Below are 23,299 nucleotides of genomic sequence, written 5' to 3'. Positions count from 1 at the left end.
GTGCGGAATCTGTTTTCCATAGGCAAAACAGTCATTAAAGCAAGAAAAGAGGATCCCCAATGGGGTACTTATCTGAGGAGGTCTTCAACTAAGCAGTCTGAACACAAAAGGTACTCGGCCGACTGGCACTATTGCAAAATGTGTCTGCTTCGAGCTCAGCGACAAGAAAGACTGAGGAAATTGCATCTGCTACCTTATTTTGTACCTGACGTCCAGATGTCAGGCCTAAACTGAAGGCAGCCAACGTCATACCAAGGACTTTGGCATTCTGTCCGACTGTGGGCTACCGGGAGCCAGATAACACATTTTGTAAGGGCTGCAACAGTAAAACGTGATGAACATCTACCAACAATGGCAGTGAAAAGGGTACTCTAAATTGTAAGTTTAAGTTGAAGTTGAAGATGGTACCAATGATGGCACTTTAGAAAGTTACTGAAACTGGTAGCTAAAAGAGATTTGCTTAGATATTAGAAAACTGGCAAGGGAGATAGGAGAAACTAAAAATTAGATTTAATAACTTTCCAAGATATAATTTGTAAAAAGACAAACTCCAAATGCTTGAGAGATTGATAGAATCCGTGTCTGATGCTGAATGGCATCAAACGAGATTTTAAGGCATGTTAGTTTGGCAGGGAATTAAGGGTAAAAGGGAGGAGCTTGGGAGTTTTGGATCCAAAGTTCTGATAAAAAGAGGCAGAGTCAGATCAGAGTCTCAGATCCTAACCCATCAGTTGAGGAATGAAAAGGACATCAGATCATAACATTTAAAATAGTACAGAGCTCACCTGCTTCCCCATCATCTCAGTCTGGTGCCTCCAGGAGGGAAGTTAAACATGCTTCCTTCTACATGCATACTTCAGTCACTTCCATGGTGGGAATGGATCTGAGAAAGTGGACAAGTTAGACCTTCAGCATGGATTGCTTTTGTGAAAGTCTGATATTCTCTCCTACGTCAGACAGAGCAAGTAGCAGTTACAAGGGGTTTCAAGTCAAAACCAGTGTGGTGGGAAAACTCAGAAGGCCTGTGCATGAAAGAATACAATGTGGAAGCAAGGGCCAATATCATAAAACCTCCCAGCTCCAGAGAGAATGTTGAAGTGTTACCCTGATTGGTGCCATTGCGGACACTGAGGCTGTAGCAGCACCAGCTGATTGATTCCCCACTTGGCTGAGAGTTGTCAGAATCAGGGTGGATACAGAAGGCTCAAACATGGAGGAACCTAAAGGTTAGAGCTGCACCACTGCAGATTCCTCAGTTCTGAGGCTTGAGTCAGACAGTTTGACACCAATGACATCAAAGCCAATATGATAGAGGTCTGTGGCTCATCAGTGAGGAAGGAAGCTACTGGTGAGAGAAGGCCATGGCCACAGCCAATGTGATCTCTACAGATGTTAAACCCAGTACCTGAAGAATGCTACTTGAGTCAATAGCTGGCACTGAAACAGGGAGTAAATTAGGAGCTCATGGAAAAGGAGGGAATAGTAAGGAGTTTATCCAACTGGAAACAGAGAAGGGAAGAGGCCTGTCTGAACACAAGTCTGTAGCAATGCCTGCATTGTCTAGATATGGAAGGAGAAAAACAGATCTACCAATCAACTCAACCAGAAGGAGAAAAAAAAAAAGTTACAAAAACGGAAATATCGGCCATGAAAATGGTGCTGGAACTAGTTACTGAGCCAAGGAAATGTTTTGAAGATTTTATTTATATTTTAACAGAAAAAGATGGTCTTGTTAACCCCTAGGTTGAGAAAATATCAGGAAAGTGTTGCATCTATAAATGTTATGTGCAGCGGTAGCTTTGACATAGTCAAGGTCCTAAAGGTTAGAATATTGACCATCTGCCTAGATCTTTTCGTACAAGGTACCACAAGTGTTTCAAGAATCCACCTCAAAGCTTCCTTCACTCTCCCTTTTTTCTGCCCTGCTTCCTTCTTTCTTATAAAAGTATATAGCTTCCTTTTCAACCATATGACCATACTTTATGGTCTTATTGTGCCTAGCTCATTAATACGCTATTGTTTCAAAAACAACTCGTGTCCCAATCCCCACTCCTGGTACTTAACACAATTTTGTTATAAACTCCCTTTGCCAGCCATTCTTTGCTAATTAAATTTGCTACACTGAACTCGTGTAGCAATTCCCCACATTCAAAACAAAGTTAGGCTAGTCTGTGTACAGAACAATCATTTCCCTACAAATTCAATTTGCAAGGTATTCTATTATGCTATTTGACATTTATATTACAGTTCTGCCCTCCAGTTCAAAGCGCTCATTCTGTCCTTATCTGGAGACTACCAGAATTATTCTTCATGAGACTTTTTTTAAACCAGGAAAAAACACATTCAATAGGTGCCCTCCCCTGTTTAAGGACCCTTTTTTGGTTCCCACTTCACTGCAACTGTTCCAAGATGGGTATAAATATACCGATTTGCTGGGACAGACGGTAGGAAATAGGAAATCTAAAAACTTTTGATATTCTCCTGTAACCTGAAAATCTTCCCTACCAAAAGGGTCCAGCATCAGGCCAAAACAGCCTTCAACACATTGTATAACTAGAAGGGGAAGGAAATGTGGGGGCTTTAGTATTATGTACTGACTGATTCTCTTGGTAAAGACTTGTTACCACTACCACTGCCATGCTTCCTGCTTCAGCCATGCTGCCTGTTTCAGCCTCCTCCATCACTGCAAGACTGACGTTTCTTTTCAAACACTATTTGAAGTGGTTTGTCACATGACTGCTTTACACCAGAATACTAATTGGTTCACAAGGGGGCTCCTGGTGTACCTCAGAACAAGAGATGAAAGACTTACCAGTCATTTTTCCCCCTTTTCTTTCATCTTCTAAAGATTTCTTGAGAAGGAAGGCCAATAACCTTTCATCAAAAGGTGCATTCAGTAATCACCCCTTATCTTCAGGAAGGGGATGAATTCTTAGCCAGATCTGCCTTCTAATGATGGTGCCTATGACTGCCTAACAAAATTCTGCAGCCTTACAGCCACATTTTATCTGTTTTCAAATTCAGTATAGGCAAGTTTGCCTCAGTTTCTCTGGTCATATCTTCAAAATTGTCTGAGCCAATGCCTTGGATACAAAGCCATATTGGTATTGCAAATGAATGGCCCCAATTCTAAGAATAGAGGAGATGTTCATATTATTGAGAATTGTCTAATACCATATTTTCACAGGCACTGGAAAGGGAAATTTCAATAGAGGCAGTTAGTGGATCTAAACAGGCACAAGACAGAAGATCACTGAGTTTTCCAAGTAAGAGGGGTTTTTTTCTTGTTTTTGAAAAGAGGTGCCAGCGTGCTTTGGGGCAGGTAGCTGGGAAACCAGTTTCCAGCTAAGTACCTTCAGATTCTTCAAGTCAGAATCACTAGCAGGTAGGCAGTGGGTATTGCCTCACCCATTCCTAGAAGCTCCAGTTCCTCATCTAACAGACAATCCCTGGATGCCCTCTTAGTGCATTCTGAGGTTCAGAGTATCCCTGAAAACCCCCTCTGGTGCAGACCCACTGTCAAGTCCTCACTAGCCATATCATAAAGCATACAACTTGCTTGAAATCCCTGCTTTCCAAGTTCAGATGGCCAGAGGAAGGATGCTCATTGAAGGGTTCAAGGGTTTGGGAGGCAGTACATATTTCAATATGAAGCCACCACATAGCCCCCTGCAAACTTCATAATCAAATTAATGGGAGTCATCCTATGGTCTGTGAGGTAGCAGTTTGCTGGTTAAATATTTGTGTTGATAGAAATGCTGCAACAGAAATAAGAGTGGTGCTACAGTATTCTATGAAGGCAGCAAGCTACACCAGGAAAGAGAAATTTACATATCTGAAAGAAATGTTTAAATTTTTGAGTCTTTCACCCCCACTCACACAGTAGGTGACAGGGAACCAGCAACTGCCTGTTGTGTAGCAACATCAGACATTGGGAATGGGGCATAAAAAGCTCCCTTCCTGCAAAATCCTTCACAACCAGCTTTGTTTTTTTGGGGGGTCACTCACTCACTTCTCTTCACATGCATATGCAGAAGTCTCTCTTGCAGAGGGAGAAACAGATGCCCAATGTTGTCCATGTTCCAGCATTTTTTTCAGTTATTGGTTTATTAGCCTCCGTTTACCCAGAAAGCCCATCAGCCCGTCACAGGCCCCTTTTCAGTGGAGGCCCAGGAAGGAAAGCTGTACAATTAAAAAAAATCTTACAAGAGATTATGCAATCAAGTAGTGTAGTTAGGGTGGGGCAACAGGGGCAACTGCTCCAGATGCAAAGCGTTTGGGGGGGGGGGCAACCAGCCACTCCTGATCTTTTCATTAATGCAATGTATTTGCATTCGTAGTGAAATCTGAGCCGCATGTGGTCTAAACTGTAGCTACAGTTTAAAAATTTAAAAAATATCTTTGTTCAACTAAAACTTGAGAGCTGTAGTGCTCTGAGCAGGCAGGGTATAAACTGTCTGCTACAGTTTTAAAAGGAAAATATTTTTAAAATGAAAGCAAAAGTGCTGTAGCACTTCTTGCAGGTGCTACTGAGGAAGGGTTGGGATAAGGCACAGAAATGGGCCTGAATGGCTGGGGCAAGAGAGAGTGGGTGCATCTTGTACCTGGCCATCAGGCTGGTGTGCCGATAGAAGGAAAAAGTGGTCTTACCATAACATTCCATCTGTGTTGTTGATCTTTCATTCATTACTGATAGGTACGATTCCGAGCCCTCAGAACAGAGTCGGCCTAATACCAAGTTCACACCAGCCAAAAAATAACTTGAGCTAAGCTTTTACCCTTAGTGCCTTTCATCCCGTTATTTGCCCATCTTGCATTAGTAAAGCAGAGGCCATTTCTGTGCAAATGTCCCAACTCACCATTTGGACCCAAAGTATCCCCCAAGACCCTCTGGAGGGGGAAGGAGGATGGGAAGTGATGAATGAAAGAAGATCAACACAGATGGAACATTATGGTAAGACACAACTTTATATGATGTTGTTTATCTTCTTTCCATTCATCACTGATGGACAGAATACCCAGCTACCTTGTGTTCCTTGGGCGGCCCTTAGGGAAGAACATTCCTGAGCACCAGTGAGCTGAAGGCAGCTCTCCCTCTAGAGACCACATCCAATTTGTAATGTTTAATAAAAAAAAGAAGTGTAGGGGTTAGCCCATGTGGCTGCTGCACAAATATCATCCATAGAGGCTCTTGAATGGAAGGCTACAGATGTTGCCATAGATCTGGCAGAGTGGGCTTTAACATTTTGTGGTATAGGTTTTTTGCAAGTGAATAGATGGAGCGTATGCAGTCCCTTAACCACTTAGATAATGTGACCTTGGAGGCAGAATTTCCCATTTTAGTTCCAGAGGAGGAAATTAAGTTGGTCAGTTTTACGTTGGTTGTCTAAATGAAACCTCAGTTGTCTGTTTACATCCAAAGAATGTAGATAGTATTCCCCTTTTAGTAAAATTTGGGAAAAATACTGGCAAATCAATGGTCTGATGGAAAAATCAGAAATAACTTTGGGGAGAAAAGATGGGTTTGTCTGGAGTGATAACTCTGTCCTTGTGTAAGATTAAATAGGGCCTTTTAATGCATAATGCCTGAAGCTCTGAAATTTGTCTGGCTGACGTGATGGCTACCAGGAAAAGGGACTTCAAAGAAAAATTTGAGGTCACACTTCGCTGCAGGTTCAAAAGAAGGTGGAGTTGAGGACTGAAGAACTAACATGAGGTTCCATGGCTCTATAGTTTGTGTGAATGGATGCCTGTGGGAGATCCCTTTAAGGTTTTGCATAACCAAAGAGATGAGGGGATAATCATCTAACCCATCATGAAAGTTAGAGATAGCCGCTAGATGTAATCGTATGGTAGAAGCTTCAGCTCCATCTTTGAAGAATTTTGACAGATATTGTAAAATTGCTGTAACTGGAGCAGAGTACAGGTCTAGCCTCCTTTTCTTAGGCCAAATAGAGAACTTCCATTTGTCTAGATCTAGTCTTCTGGTGGATGGTTTGTGAGAGGCCAGGATAATGTCACGCACAGGTGAGGGAAGGTTATCCTGCCTGGCGATTAACGAAGTGGAGAAACCAAGCTGTCAAGCTTGGGACCGGATAGGTTCTGGTGACTCTACCCTTGGGGGGGGGTTTGAAATCAGATCTGGAAGAGAGCCCAGAATCCACAGATGACATAATAGAGGAGGCCGAAGGAAGGGAAAAGTACAGTTTTGTACCTACCATAAATGTAGATGTTTGAGTGTTCACACTGCTGCAGTCATTACACTTGGTTTATCCTGCCGTCAGGTGGTCCTGCAGTCGGCCAGAGTTCCAAAGTCTTGGTCCGGCGTCGGTTGCTTTCGCCTCTTCCCTGACGATAGTGCGCCAGGGGTATATAATATGCATCTGATGCCATTTTCTTCAGTTTTTCTTGCCCCAGATGTCAGGTGCCTCCAAGTAGGTAGGCAATACAGATTTCAATAAAATGTATATAAAAAATAAAAACAATACCTTCAGTTACAAGCAAATACACCACAAAGGTTGTATAGGATAGCAAGGTATAGATAAGTCCAGTTAGGACAGAGGGGATGGAGGGAGGGTAACCTGGACTGCAGCAGTGTGAACACTCAAACATCTACATTTATGGTAGGCAGAAAACTGTACTATGTTCATAGTGTTACACTGCTGCAGTCATTACACCTGGGTAGAATCCCAAAGCTAAGGTTGGGTGGCTGGTCTATAAAGAGTTAGGATTGGCTAGGAGGCCCTGCAGAACTGCAGTGGCAAATCCTGATCTAGATTTAGAGTAGAGAGGCAAGTGGTAATGCTTGGTAAAGGTGTGCACTGAACTCCAAGTTGCAGCCTCCAAAATTTCCTTGGTTGGTACTCCTCTGAGAAAGGCTGTTGAAGTGGCGGTTGCTCTGGTAGAATGTGGCCTAATGTTATTAGGGACCGATTTTCCATGCTGTGTGTAGCAGTAACGAATACAGTGTACTATCCATTTGGAAATAGTCTGCTTTGAGATAGCCTTGCCCTGTGATCCTGCAGCTTATGCTACAAACAGTTGCCCAGTTTTCCTGAAAGCTTTTGTTTTGTAGAAAATAAACGCCAGGAACCAAAATGCAAAGAACAAGGCAGGAAACCACTGGATAAACACTTTATATAAGTAAAGCTTTCGGATACAATCCTTTCTCAATACAAAACAATGCATAGAACCAGCTCTTTATATATAGGTCCAAATATATCACATGACATGCAGCCAAAATCACATGATATGTCATCCAAATCACAAAAACATTTTAAAGAAACATTTTAAAAAAACTTTTTTTAAAAAACTTAATACAAAAACTTGAAATACTTTAATAAAACTTTAAAAAATATATATATTTAGATAAAACTTCAGGCTAAGAGAGATTAGCTCTACTTAATTTAAGTAAAATAGGTTTGAGACTGACTTGGCTATTCAAGCCTGGTTTTGAATCACTCATATTCTCAAGATCCATTCATATTCTTTAATTTCTAAGTGATTATTTAGGTCCCCTCCCCTAGGTGTAGGTGTAACGTGGTCAATAATTCTAAACCTAAAAAAATGCTGCTGACCAAATTCCTCTACATGTTTGAATAGTGCATTCCTGTCATAGCATCTCCTAATTTCTGACTTATGTTCAGTCATCCTGTCCTTAAGCCTGCGGGTAGTTTTGCCTACATAGAAAGCATTACATGCCTGGCAGGTAGCCAAGTAAACCACATGGGTAGTAATATATGTACCTGCTACTCTAAAACTAAATGTCCTACCATTGATAGGATGCACAAACGTATCATTTTCTGTACTACATAATACATATATCTAATAGGTGCTACAGATGTTTGTTTGCACCTAGAGTCAATACTAACAACATCCTCATACAAAACTGGTTTAAATAAAGTCCGCCTATCTTCCCTAATCTTAATGACCTGTTCATAAAGTAGAGATCTATCATACCCACTAAGCAAGAAATCATTAACCATCTCATTTAATTGTACTTCAAAGCAGTCATCATCGGTATTAAGCCTACTGAGTCTGCAGAATTGAGATTTAACAGTACTTCTAAATATGTGAGGTGCATGCATGCTTGTGGCATAAGTGTATCTACCTGAACAAACTTCTATCCTAAAGATACTAGTTTGTAGTGCATCTCCAGAAGATCTAACTTCAAATCCAAAAATGTAATAGAAGTTTCAGATACTGTCATCTTAAACTTTAGAAAAGTAGATGCAGAGTTTAGATATTCCAGAAATTTTTCAAGATCCTCATGGCTACCTTTCCAAAGTAGGAGGCAGTCATCTACAAAGCGTTGAAAAAATGTGATATTACTTTTAAATGGGTTCCCATCACCAAACAAATGCGTTCTTTCCCACAGATAGAGTATCAGGTTGGCATAAGTATTGGCTACAGAGGTACCCATAGCCACCCCTGTAAGTTGTAAATATGTGGAGCCATTAAAAAGGAAGATGTTGTTTTTCAATGTAACATCCATAAGGCTGCAGATAATTTCAACTTTGTTGACTCTAGGTGCAAACAAACATCTGTAGCACCTATTAGATATGTAACTACATATAATTTAAGGACACCCGCTGTTAGAAAAATTACATCTGATAATTGGGTCATCTTGATGGCATCAGATGAACTAAGTTTATTGGGACCTAAACCCAATTTCTCTTATAAGAATATGAGGACCCTTAAGAGTTCACTATGCTACAAGGACTTTGAGAGGACTACACCTGTATCTACTATAGTGAAATATGGTACTCACAAATGTCAACTGTTCTTGTTGTGATGACATTTGTAGTACAGAAAGTGATACGTTTGTGCATCCTATCAATGGTAGGACATTTAGTTTTAGAGTAGCAGGTACGAAAGTGATACGTTTGTGCATCCTATCAATGGTAGGACATTTAGTTTTAGAGTAGCAGGTACATGTATTACTACCCATGTGGTTTACTTGGCTACCTGCCAGGCATGTAATGCTTTCTATGTAGGCAAAACTACCCGCAGGCTTAAGGACAGGATGACTGAACATAAGTCAGAAATTAGGAGATGCTATGACAGGAATGCACTATTCAAACATAGAGGAATTTGGTCAGCAGCATTTTTTTAGGTTTAGAATTATTGACCACGTTACGCCTACACCTATAGAGGAATTTGGTCAGCAGCATTTTTTTAGGTTTAGAATTATTGACCACGTTACACCTACACCTAGGGGAGGGGACCTAAATAATCACTTAGAAATTAAAGAATATGAATGGATCTTGAGACTTATGAGTGATTCAAAACCAGGCTTGAATAGCCAAGTCAGTCCCAAACCTATTTTAGTTAAATTAAGTAGAGCTAATCTCTCTTAGCCTGAAGTTTTATCTAAATATATATATTTTTTAAAGTTTTATTAAAGTATTTCAAGTTTTTGTATTAAGTTTTTTAAAAAAAGTTTTTTTTTAAATGTTTCTTTAAAATGTTTTTGTGATTTGGATGACATATCATGTGGTTTTGGCTGCATGTCATGTGATATATTTGGACCTATATATAAAGAGCTGGTTCTATGCATTGTTTTGTATTGAGAAAGGATTGTATCCGAAAGCTTTACTTATATAAAGCTTTTGTTTTGTCCAAGTAGAAGCATAGCTGCCTGTGTATGTCCAAAGAGTGCAGAAGTTTCTCCCCTTTATTCTGGGGGTTTGGATAAAAAGTTGGCAAACGGATTGTTTGGTTAAGAGCCACACTAGATACCACCTTTGGCATAAAGGTAGGGTTTGTCCTTAAAGAAACCCTGTCCTGATGAAAGATTATGAAAGGTTCCACTGCCATTAATGCCTGTAGCTCTGAGATTCTTCCTGCTGAAGTTACTGCCAGGAGCAGAGCTGTTTTCCATGATAAAAATTTTAGATCGGCTGTATTGACTGGCTCAAGTGGTGGCAAGGTCAGTTTTTCCAAAACAAAATTGAGGTCTCAAGTTGGTGTTGGTGCTCTCCGGGGTAGTCTTATGTTTTTAGCCCCTCTGAGGTACTGCTTTAGCAAGGGATGAGAGAATAAAGGAGGATCTGTGTTGTAATGTGCTGAAATGGCAGCGGCGTGGATCTTAATAGATGAGAAGGATAGGCCTTTGCCCAGCATCTCAGTTAAGTATTCTAAAATCTGAGGAATGTTTGGGACAAGAGTGTCAAGGCTTTGAGCCTGGTTCCAGGCACAGAATCTCTTCCATTTTTCTGAGTAAGATTTCCTGGTGCTAGGCCTCCTGGCCTCCAAAATGACATCCATAACAGCTTTAGAGAGAGGTGTTGCCGGTTTGACTAATGAATCTGCCATGCAGCCAGGTTTAGGGTTTTGAGCTGACCGTGCAGGATCAGATTGTTTTGAGTCAGGTGTGAAATTTGAGGCAAAATCCATGGTGGGCCTTGAGCCAAGTTCTTTAAGATTGGATACCAGTGCTGGCATGGCCAGTCTGGAGCAATCAGGATCATCTGTGGTTTTTCTTGTCTGGCTTTTAGGAGTACCTTTGAAAGGAGAGGCAGTGGTGGGAAGGCAAACTTTTAGGCTTTTCCAGCTGAAAAAAAAAAAGAGCATCCACTTTCCATGCTTGTGTGTTAAGTCCTTGTGCAGAATTTTTGTAGTTGGCAATTCAGTGGGGAGGCAAAAAGATGTCTGGGCATCCCCATTTTTGCGTTACCATGCTGAAGATTTGTGGATTCAATTTCCATTCATGAGGGTCCATGATATTTCTGCTTAGATAATTTTTTTCCTGGCAGGAATTGTGCTTGCAGATGAACTTGATAAGTTAGAGCTATGTTCCACAAGGTCATGGCTTGCCTGCATAGGGGATAAGAATGAGTGCCCCCTTGCTTGTTTATGTACCACATAACTGTGGTGTTGTCTAATTGTCCTGGATGCAGAAGGTCCTTGAAAGCTGTTAGGGCATTTTGAACAGCCGACATCTCTTTTTGATTGATGTGAAGATGCATTTGGTCTGTGGTCCACTTGCCCTGAATACATTTTCCTGCCATGTGTGCTCCCCAGGCGTAATCCGAAGCATCTGTTAAGAGTCTGCCTGGCTGTGGGTAGAGTGAAAGGCTGACCCTTGTTGAGGGGACATGCCTGTACCCACCATCGAAACTCCTGTTGTAGGCAGGGAATTATTGGTATTACTGCTTCTAGACTGTGAGAGTGTTGAGTCCAAACACTTTACAGGTACCATTGTAATTTCCTCATATGCAGTCTGGCATATGGAATTAGTAGTATGCAGGATGCCATGAATCCCAGGGCCTGCAGAATTTTTCTTGCAGGGAGATGGGACTTTTTTGCCAGTAATTGAAAATATTGAGTCAGTTGTCCTTGTTTGCCTGGCGTGAGATAAGCCATCTGGGCCATTGTATTTAAGCTGGCACCCAGGAATATTATCTGTTGTGAGGGCACTAGTTTTGGCTTCTTTTCATTTACTGTGTACCCTAGAGAAATTAGCAACCTTTTTACAAAAGCCAGATGCTTTAGAAGAATGTCCTTTCTGCTTGAATGAGGCAGTCGTCCAGGTATGGATATATTTGAATTCCTTTTTGTCTGCAAAATGCAATTACTGGTGCCAGGCACTTTGTAAAGACACTGGGCGCAGTAGATAAGCCAAAGGGCAGTGCAGAGAATCGGTAGTGTATTGTACCAGCTTTGAATCTGCGGTATCTTCTGCAATTTTGTCTGATAGGGACATGCAGGTATGCCTCTAAGGTCCAAATAACAAGCCAAGCCTTCTTGCCCAGCATGGGAAGAAGCTGCTGTAGTGTCAATATTTTGAATTTTGGAACATCCAGGTAAGGAGTTGAAAGGTCTAGTATGGGTCTCCAGGCTTTGTCCTTTCTGGGGACCAAGAAGAGTCTTGAGTAAAATCCTTGTCCTTGTTCCTGCTGTGGTACTTTTTGAATAGCTCTCATGTCCATGAGGGCTGAAATTTGTTTTTGAGCCTCTGCTCATTGATTTTGTGGCAGGTTTGGCATTCCTTTTAGCCTTGGTAAAGTGTGGAAATGGAACCTGTAACCTTGAGGCACAATATTCAGAACCCATTTGTCTTGGGTGATTGTTTGCCAATTTTGAGAAAGGCGTGCTAGTTTCCCCCTAAGGGGGCTGCCAAAAGGGAAGTGCTTGGCATACGAAGGGGGAGTCATTGGGACTGTTTCCTGTAAGGTTGAGACTTGTCCTCACCTCCTTTTGGGGTTGAGGTACCCCACTGTCGTTGTCTGTTAGAGCCTTGGGGTTGTGATCTGCCTCTTTGGTGTCTGTATCTGCCTCTCTGTGGCCTGACACTGGAAAGGCCAATTCTTTGTAGGCCAATTTCTGCTAAACTAGGTGGCTGTACCTGTAAGAAATATTTTACTGTTTGCATAGATTTAGCTTTATCCTCCATCTTCTTTAACACCTCTTCTTCCTCAACACCAAACAAGGTATCATGCTGTAAAGGAGCATCCAATAATTTTGCCTTAACATGATCAGGTAAACTCTGTTATTTTAACCAAGCATGTCTTTGAATCACAGAACCTGCAACTGCGGCTCTACAAGAGGCCTCTAAAGAATCAAAACCACATTGCAGAGTACGTTTCCCCACCTGTTCAACTGCATGCAATAAATCCTGCATTTCTTTATAGTCAGGAGCTTCTGAGCTTGCAAGCATTTTCTGTTTTAACTGAGCCATTAAATATTGTTGGTACATAAGCATGTGAAACTGGCAATTTAAAGCCCTTATTGCTAAAGTTGCAGAAGTATAAACTTTCTTCCCCCATCTATCCCATGCTCTAGAATCTCTTTCAGAGGGGACTGGATTTTTTGCAATGGAAGCCTTAACCCCTTTGGGACCTTGGGAAATGGTTTCTGGGTCAGCTGAAGGGTTTTTATAAAGAAACTTGACAGTCAGGGACTCTATAGTACCTATCTGGCTTGGTTGGTGCAGGGGGGCAAAGAATCGGGAGACCAGCTGGATTCAGAGAACACATCATCCACAATATCCAACACAGGCGGAATAGCAAGGGGCCTGTGCTGAGGCAATAAAAGGAATTTCCTGAGCCTTTTCTTGGATTCTGAATAATCCTGACTTTCCCAATGGAAATGCTCCCTCATGGTATGTAAAGTTTCCCCAAAAGAGCAACTCTCAAGAGAGGCTGAAGGGATAGATTCTTCAGCATCAGAGTCCTCATGGGGGGGGGGTAGAGAGTATACCTGGTCTGAAGAGGAATCAGAGGAAATAGAAACCTGATCAGAGGAATCAGTCTGTATCCTGCCTAGGCCCTTACTCAGGAGGGGGATGGGAACCCCTGATTAGAGTAATGAGGTCTTCAGCCATTTTGAGCATCTGTTTCTTAGGCATGGAGGACTGTCCAGGAGAATGCTGTACTTGCTTTAATGGTAAGTTGTGAAGGTCTGAAAACACCCTCAAGCCGATGCCTGCTCAGTGGCTCCGGACCCATCTGAGGGATTAGTTTCCGTAGGCCCAATACCTCGAGTTCCCAGAGGCCTAGTTGTCTCCACATGGGAGTCAGAGGCAGCCTGTGGCTGAGGTAGCAAGTGTCAGGGACTGCGAAAGCGCCTCAATGAGGACCGGCAACTGGCCTAGAAGAGGCTTTGTTGTCTGTTTTGGACCTCGGATGCCCGTCCTTATTGTTTGAATTGCGGTAGTCGGTTGCTCTGATGGCATTGTATAATTGAACCTTCGGCCAAAGTAGTGCAAAGCAAAATCAAAACGTAGTTTTATAGTGAGTTTGTTAAATCTAGCACAAAACCGACAACTAGTGACTTCGTGATCAGGGCCTAGGCATGGAATACAGTAAGAGTGGAAGTCCTTATGAGGTATTTGTTTCCCCACAAGAAATGCAATTAACTTTTTCTGACATCGGTCTGAGGCAAGAAAAAAAGTTTCCCCAACGGGGTACTTGGCTTTATTGAAGACTTCGGAACTGAAATTTGACTTCGAAAATCTCAGGAGTCGGCCGACCGGTACTTTAACTGCTTTTGCTTCGGGCACCGCGCGGCAAGAAAGACTGAAGAAAATGGCGTCAGATTCATATTCTATACCCCTGGCGCACTGACGTCAGGGAAGAGGAGACAGCAACAGACGCCGGACCAAGACTTTGGAACTCTGGCCGACTGTGGGACCGCCTGACAGCAGGATAACCCAAGTGTAATGACTGCAACAGTGTAACATGATGAACATCCAAAGTAGAGGCCAAAAGGGGGTTATGAAGATCACTTTGCATTTCAACCGAATAGCTTTCTTTATGAATTGGGGAATCAGAGGGATAGGCATATAGCAGTGGCGTGGGACAATCGTGAATCACAGCATCACTCGGGGACTCCCCCCTGAGGGGGGAATAGGGCAAAATAGCTGCTGTGTTTGACAGGGAGACTAATAGTTTGCAGCAAGGCTGGCCCCAATTGGTGAAAAATGTTGCCATGTTGGGATTGAGGGACCACTCATGAGGCAGGAGAATACATCTGCTCAACTTGTCTGCAATCACAGTGGAATTCCCAGGGATATGCATTGTTATCAGAAAATGGTTGGAAGCCATCACCCACTGCCAAATTCTCATGGCCTCTTGACACAGGAGATAGAACCTTGCTTGTTGATATACCAGACTACTGACATGAACAGAATGGAATGCTTGCAACGCTAACAGCACTGCTCTCAGTTCTAGAACGTTAATATGCAGGTTGTCCTTCAAAGTGGACCATGCGCCTTGGACTGTCTTTCCCTGGAAATGGCCCCCCCATACTATCAGGGAAGCATCCATGGTCACAATGGCTTTGGATTGGGAGGGATGGAATGGACAGCTCCAAAGTTCTCTGTCTGGCCTCATCCACCAAAGAAGGTCCTGCTTGCAACAATTGATTATCTGAATTTGAAAGCATAGAGGGTGGTAATTCAGAAGCCATTGAAATATTTGCATATGCAGTTTCACAAGAGGCACTATTGGTATGGAGGTTGCCAAAGATCCTAAAACCTGAAAGAACTTCCCTTGCTGAGGATTTAACAGAGTATACCCGGAGCTGAAGCCTCAATCTCTGAAGTCTGAGCTGGGAGAGACACCAGGCAAGAACGGGTGTCGAAGACTGCTCCAATGAAGTCTATGTTCCGAGTTGGAGCAAGGCTGGATTTCTCCCAGTTTATCATTATCCCCAAAAAGTCTTGCCAGGAAAGTGTGTATTGCAGGGCTGTTACCAGAAGATGCTTGGTGGGGGTGGTAAAAAGCCAATTGTCCAAATACGGAAACACCTGGAATCCATGCAGGCTCAAGTGAGCTGTGACCACTGCCATGCACTTTTTTGAACACTCTGGGGGCTGTAGAGAGTCCGAATGGTAGTGATGGACTCCTAGCCAAAAGTGAAGTAGACTCCTGGAGAGTTGGTCCATTTTGATGTGGTAAGAGACATCCCGGAGATCTATCGAGCACATGGAGTCTCCTTCCATTAGAAGAAAATGGATTCCATGACCATCTGGAATTTTGTTTGGACAACAGACTTGTTCAAATTGCTGAGATCCAGAAGTGGTCTCAAGTCCACTGTCTTTTTTGGCACCAAAAATAATCTTGAGTAGAATCCATCCGCATTAGTCTGGTGGGATTATTTGGAGGACTCTTGAAAACAGCTTATTTCTGCAGCTGCTTCTTCATTTTGGGTGGAATGGTTGGGAAGTTGTCAAATGTTTTGAAAAAGTGATGAGGGGAAAGGTGTAACCTCTGGTTATGATCTTCTGCACCCAATGGTCGGAAGTTAGATGTCAGGCAGCTTGGTGCCGACGGAAGAGAAACGTCCCCTGACTGCTTCTAGAGGAAAGCAATCGGGCCGCTCTTCAGGAGTGCTGGCAAGTCTGCCCAGAGAAAGAATCCCTGCGTCCCTGTTTATGCAGACCCCCTCTGCCTCGATAGGGGCATCTTCCAGAATGGTTACCCCCTCTGCCCCTGGGGGCATCATTGCCATGTGTGGCATGGAAAGGACCCAGATATTTTTGTGCCACATTTTTCTGCTCCTCTGGTTCCTGGAAAAGGAATGTTGAGGATTGGAAAAACAGACCTACATCAGACAGGGTCTTACCATCTTGCTCACACCTGGCTAAGGTGTCTTTCACCTTTGGGCCAAAAAGGGAAGATGCTCCTATTGGAGCATTCAGGAAGGAAGACTTTAATGGGTCAATGAAGTCAGAGGTGCATCCAGGCATGACGTCTCATAACTATGCCTGAATCCGCCACTCTAGCTGCCCCCTCCAGTTGCATGCGAGAGCAACCTCATGGATGAATTGGAGATAGATTCCAGGGTTGCAAGCTGCGAGGCAGCTTTGTTCCTTACCTTGTCAGACACCTGTCCTGGGAGTGTTCCAAAGAGTTCAGAAATAAAGTCTCTTTGGAGCCTCGTAAAACGTGCCAAGTAATTCAGAGACAATATAACAAGAGTCGCTGAAGCAAAAAAAACTGCTTCCCTAATCTGTCCACAGCCCAGGACTCTGTTGGGTGGATAAACAGTATGACTCTGGTGAGATCCTTTTTCGTGGCCACCACCATAGCATCGACTGGTAAACCTCTTGACCAATGTGGGCTTTCCATGGGGGAATCTTGTCAGGTCTCCAAGGGATCGACTCAACAGAATTAGGGTTCTTACAAGCGTGCTGCACCACAAGTTGTACCAGTTCATCTGCAGGAGGGGTCACCCAAGCGGTAGATGGCCAGGAACAGAAAGCCTGCAGAAAGACTCCTTGGAAGAAGGGTTAGTGGGCTTCCAATCACCCCTGTTTCAACATTTCAAGGATGTCCCCAAAGGAGACATCAGGGGGTGACCATGGGGACCCTTCAGTCATCAAAATCCATATACTCTGTCAGAGGGAGTCTACACCTTTCCTCTTGCATGATCTCCTCCATGGGGGCTTCTCAGCAAGGGCTTCTGAGTAGGACTCAGAAGAGGGGGTGCCCTGTAACAGGGTCCCCCTGTGACTTTCCTGCTGTGTCAGCTGTAGGTCAGGGGGGAAAAAAAGATCTGTAGTTCTGACATCGGTGGAATGCTTCCAGAAATATTTGCCATCTCCATTGCTCGGAAAACAGATCCGCCCGAAGAGGGATGGGAGCCTGGAACAGGAGGACAACCTCAGAACTGGGGTCACACCCCACTCCGTTGAACCCACTCCCATGGGTGGAGCCCGAAGCAGGATCGGTGCAGACAGAACATCCGGCACCGTGGACGGAACCATAGACACACACTGAATTATACTGCAAGCCAAAGTGCCCACAGCCCAATCACGGGGTTAAGGAAGGCCCGGTTCAGAGGGGAGTGAAGGCCAAGAGACAGTCCTGGAGCCACAGTGAGATCCATTACAGGCACAGAGTTGGGGGGAGTTCCGAAAAGGACGTCTGAGCTGAAGACTTTGGAACTGGTTTGGTCAAAGTTGGAGTAGGATGGAGTCCGTGGAGAAACCAACCCAAGTCCTGCAGGTGGATGGGTCCTAGACAGAGTGAGTATCCCCATGGCTGTCAGCTGATCCATAAGATGCACCACATCAAACTCTGAAAGGCTCCTGGTGGATCTAGTGGATACTCCCAACAGGGAGTCAGGTTGTTCTAGGAACAGACTGTATACTTACCCTAGAAATGCATTTTTTGATTGAGTGCATCAGGTCCCATGGTGTGGAATCCACTGGCACAGATGTCTGAAATTTGGAGACTGGAAGAAGTGGCTTCAAAATTATCAGAACAGTAAAAGGACTTGGTGCCGAAGGGGCACTCTGAGCCGACACAAAAGGTTCAGTAGCAAGCGTAATCGCAGACACAGGCATCAAAGCCATGCACTGTGCCAAAGCGGCACTCTGTGCCGAAGTTGCAGTAATCTTTGGAAAGTCAGTATTCTGTTCCATAGACGGTATTGAAGCCGAAGCTGACGCCAATATAGGAACAGTCGTAGTTGGAGCGGAAGAGGTCAGTGCCAATGAGACGGACTTGTGCTCCAAAGACAATTTAGGTACCTTAGACTTTACAGGTTTTCCTTGGTCACCCAATGATGAATAGGGAAGAGAGTTGGACCTTTTCTTATCCTTGGTTGGAGGGGATGAGACCTCAGTCGCAGAAAGGGCCTCTGAAAATGGTAACTTAAGGAGGCCCTTCAGAATCAGTTTTTGCACTTGTTCAAGGTGCGCGGACTAAAACTTTGAAAAATCACATAAGGGGGTTGCACAGAAAGATGGGGCACCCCCACCCAACAGTCATCATGGAAATCACTTAGGCAGTTTACCCTTACATGAAGTACAAGGTTTAAACCCCGACATGCCCTTTTTATCAGACATCATGAACAAAACACACACAAGTCAGATACAAACCTAAGGTGAAGAGTTCTACTATATCCGTGTCTAAATATATCATATCAAAAAACACAAACCAGATGAAAAAGGAAGAAATACCAAGTATAGTATTTAAGAAATACCACAATGGTAGGAAGAAAGGCCGTACCACCAATGGTACTTAATTACCAAAAGGTAATAAGCTGAAGGGTAAAAAGGTCTATAGATAGCTTCAAAGTTAAAGAAATATCAAAATTACCAACAAGGAATCAGAGATGGACAAAATATCCAGCAAAATATCAAATGTTTTCCACTTAGCTGACAGCTTGGCTTGAACGCAGCTTTACAGCTACACAGCAAACAAGATCTGAGGTAACAGGGAGAAGAGCACTATGGGTAAAAGCTTAGCTCAGTTTTTTGGCTGGCACGAGCTTGGTATTAGGCCGACACGGCTCCGTGGACTCTGAACCGAACCCATCAGTGATGAATGGAAAGATTATCAGATGGTCTTTTTGATTATCAGATGGTCTTTTTGCTCTTCAGTGGTAGAGCTGTGGGGGGGGGGGGTTCATAGATTTAACTGCAATAAGCTGATCACTTAACTTATTACAGTGAAGTGCCTTTTTTTTTTGTTCTTCACTTGAACAGTGGAAGGGGTTGGGAGCTGGTTAGCAGTACAGGCCAAGGCATTGGTTGAACCAGCTACAATTTTGCATGTAATACAGCAAATGTCAACAATCACATACACAATACAATTAGTATACAAAGAAAAACTCCTAGAAATCATATTCCACAGTTACAGTTCAGTTTTACTTAATAGCAATGATAATGTTAAAACTTCCATTACATTAATAGACAGGTGCAAAATAATGCAAAAGGCATTACTAACTGATAGCAGATAGCTTGGTAAGCTAAGTTGCTTATGCTCCTAAATGTTGAAGTAAATTTTTTTTTTGTTACAGGTTTCATAGTGCTCCCAAGAGGAGACCCTATGGTCTATACCAAAGGTAAAAAGGCACTTTAAGATGGTAATCTTTCAAAAGACCATCTCGCACAAGCACACTATTTACCAGAGATGTCAAGGGCCACTGAAAATCCCTCTTTCAAAACACAGTCTACAATTTAAAGAATGAAATCCTCCAAAACTGAGATACACAACACACCAACATATATGGCAGGATTCAAACTGTTGACTGTATACTTATTGTGCATAAAGAAAATCAAAATGGCATATTGCAATTTTTCCTCTATCACACCAATATCTTCCATGTGGACAGACAATGGATAGTGAAAACTCTAGCCTAGGGGTCATGAACTAAAGGGCTTCAGCCTGTAATCCTAGATTAGAATCTCCAAGTCTCCATTTAAATATTGCAGGACTCTAAATCCCTTAACCAATGTGGCAGAGTCACACCTTAAGTCATTTGGCCGGAGTGTGCATGTTATTAACAAATTAACTGGGGGGGGGGGGGGGGATTCCTGCCTACTGCTAATTTGGACACAAGGAATTATGCTGTGATAGTGATCACAAGATGTTTTTTCCTGAGTGGATCCTAACTGACCTTGGGATGAAGGTTTGACTGGCACTGGATCTCCAGATCCCTTATGTTCTCCCCATCAGGCAGGGCCTTACTCAGGATAATGTGAAGGATTCTTACCATTTTCTGAGCTGAGCACCCTCCCTAGAAGCCATCTTCAGTGAGCTGATGCAGCCCTCAAGACTTCTTACTTTGCGGGGATGCTTGGCTGAAATAATAGCACTCAATGCAATTAATCACTTCATGCTCCATCCTCAGGAAGTATAGACAATGCTGCTATGCATCCTAGCTATTGATCTAGTGACAGCAAAAACAGAAGACCCTGTCATGTTAAGCTCTGAATATGGGAATTTTCCAATGATGAAAGGTAAATTTGATATCAAAACTGTGAGCTGGTGGCACAGGCTGGATTGGCTGTCCTAACTCTGAGCAAGACATGCAACAAATGAAGGCATGAACATCTGCATAGAGTGCAACCTATGCAGATGTCTTAGCCTTACTACAGGATACGTACCCAAAGAATGGCGTACGGCAACTGTGGTCCCACTCCACAAAGGCGGTGTTCTACGGACCATGGAAATTACCGCCCCATAAGCTTGACGAGCCTTGTCTGCAAAGCTATGGAGAGGATCATAATGGAACTCATAAATAAAGACATTGGGGACATACAGACACTGGATCCTACCCAATTTGGCTGTGTCAAGGGCAGATCCTGCCTCTTGAACTTGGTTGACTTTTTCGAAACAGTCACTAAAGTCATTGATGAGGGTAAGGCAGTTCACACAGCCTACCTTGACCTAGCAAAAGCATTCGACAATACCCCACTCGGGCATCATAGAAAAGCTCACCAGCTTAGATGTAAACCCATATGTCACAAGATGGGTTGCAAACTGGCTCAAGGACAGAACACACAGGGTTAGAGTTGCTAGTGCCATGTCAGACTCTAAGCCGGTCACGAGCGGTGTCCCACAGGGCTCAGTCCTGGGCCCCCTCTTGTTCAGCATTTATTTTTCTGAAGTGCAGGCAAACATAGGGGGATTGTGGCTGACAAAATTTGCAGAGGACTGCAAACTGGGCACCATAATTGACACTCCATCAGACACAGACATCCTCCAGAAAGGTCTCATAGAAATGGATAACTAGTGCCAGAGCCATGGCCTTAAGCTAAATGCCAAAAAATGTATAGTCATACCCTTTGGGAAAAACAAGGTAACCCCCAATTACCACATAGGTGGTAATCCATTAAACACGGAAGAAGTTATCAGGGACCTGGGGACCCAAGTTGACAGTAACCTCTCTTTTGACACTCGCATTGCCAAAGTGGTTAGGAAGACCTTCTACATTGCCCACCTGATCATGAAGGGATTCACATCCAGATCAGGAGAGGTCATTGTACCCCTACTTATCAGACCAATGATTGAGTAAAACGCCCCATTCGGAATGTACCTTACCCGACACATGCAGCAGTTGGAAAGACCCCAAAAGTTCCTCACCAAAAGGATAAAGGGGCTCAAACATATGTCATACGATGCCCGACTGAAGAAACTCCAGCTCTATTCAGTCACATACCGTCTGCTCAGAGGTGATCTGTGCCTGACATACAAGGCCATGTCCAACCCGGAAGTAATGGACATGCTCCACCTCAAAAAATCCAAATCCACCAGAGCCACGAGAGCAAGAGACTTAAACCTCAACACGGATATAAATAGGACGTGCTGGAGGGACAGATTCATGACCCAGAGACTCCCTACACTATGGAACAGAATCCCAGTCCATGTGAGGCAGAGCCCCTCACTGACTGTTCAAGAGAAATCTTGACGAGTGGATGGGAGATCGTAGGTTTACCCCGGGAATCATCTCTATCACTGCTGGACAGAGGCACAGCAAACTAATGGGTATAGTATTCTCATCCTAAGGGGTGGTGAAAGCCACACACACTCTGGCTAGGCTTATAAATGCCCTAGGGCAGATAGGTTCATAGGTTCATACTAGGCTATGAACATGTAAAGAAAAGGTTGAATTGAGATACTGGTGATATCAGAAGAAATCCCAAATGTTAACCACTGTAGAAGACCTCAGAAGTCAACAGTAACTTCAAATTACAGCATTCTGGTAAACTGGTTCTCACAGTAGGACTAATCATCCAGACTGTCAGGCAATAAAACTAAGACATCTCATGACCTCTTTCAAGAACGGATGTCTCAGGAGATTCCAAGACCAAAATAAGAGGCCTCATTTTTCCCCATCAGTCTTAGAGAGAGGAACCCCTTGTACCCTCAGGCTCTCCACCCTTGTAAAGGTCAAACATGGACACAGCCTTTAATCATCAACTTGATAGTGCTATAGTCTTCCAATATAGGCAATGTATTTGAAGCATGCTTGATAAGACAAAAGGGCCTACCTAGCATGCATGAAGGCCTGGGCTGCTACTAGGGAGCACTGGCACAAGTATCAGATGATTCAGCAAGTCAGTAGTTTCTCCCACCCATCTACTCTTTCATGATGTAAAGAAACATAAGGCTCAGAGGGCACAAAAAGAGAAATGGCAGGGCTCAGCACAGCCATCACTGGTAAGGCAGCCAGTCTAGAGTGGGTAACAAATGGAGTGGATTCCTACAGAGTTCAACCACAAAGATATTCAGGAGAACTTAGAGGTCCAGTCCAGTCCATGCTGAGTGGACTAGCACAGGAGAGCAGGCACTTTGCTGTGGTTTTCACACTCAATAGTAGGTGCTGGCCAACTCCTCTCATTTCACTTATGATTGTCTGCACACAATGACAGTGATTTTTGCCCCCCCCCCTTTTTTTTATATATACACGGGGGGAGATCACACAGGCAGAGTTTACAACTGTGAACATTGTGGAAGGTGGAGCATTTGCTTACATCAGGCTTTCTTGTGGGCTGGATCTGCCAGTTGGCTCCCTCCAATCACTACCAGCCTGAAGGCAGTAAGAGGCTTCTAGCTTCTCATGGCTATGCATTCAGTAGCAAACTGAAAGCACTTGCACCTTCTGTATCCCTCATCATTTTCTGGGCCCAGCAGAAAAAAAATAGCTCTCATGATGGTCTTGGCTGGTGACCTGATGACCAATTAAGTACTTAAAGCTTTTTATGCCCGTGATCTTAAACCTATTCACATACTCTTACCAGACCATAGACTCCTATCACAGGTGACTTGACTACCAGAATCCATTCTTGGCTATGGACAGGGGAAGTCTATAGACAAATATATACTATAGAGTCTATCAAAGTAAGCTCCACTGAATCCTTAAAAAAAAAAAAACACAATCACCACATCACTCATATGGTGCCTCACTGAAACATTTAATCAAAATGCATGCATGCCACCATCTCAGTAACTTAGTTACTTGAGATACTGCAGAAGGAATGCTGAAATGCAAGACCTAGACAGCTAAATCAGAGGCTCTGCTTGATTCATGAAAAGGAGTGTTAAACCCAGGATGA

The 23,299-nt window shown here is 43.4% G+C and overlaps 1 protein-coding gene across 1 annotated transcript in view; it reads right to left on the bottom strand.

The window, feature by feature from the left end:
- Positions 1-23,299, bottom strand: part of PIF1 (PIF1 5'-to-3' DNA helicase) — a 457,383-nt gene that overhangs the window by 210,958 nt on the left and 223,126 nt on the right. The window lies entirely within an intron of this gene.

This window comes from Protopterus annectens, chromosome 10.part0 (assembly GCF_019279795.1).
Source record: "Protopterus annectens isolate FY-2018-M chromosome 10.part0, PAN1.0, whole genome shotgun sequence".
NCBI classification, from domain to species: domain Eukaryota; kingdom Metazoa; phylum Chordata; order Ceratodontiformes; family Protopteridae; genus Protopterus; species Protopterus annectens.
Note: the sequence above shows the minus strand (reverse complement) of the source record. Positions and strands in the feature narration are given on the sequence as shown.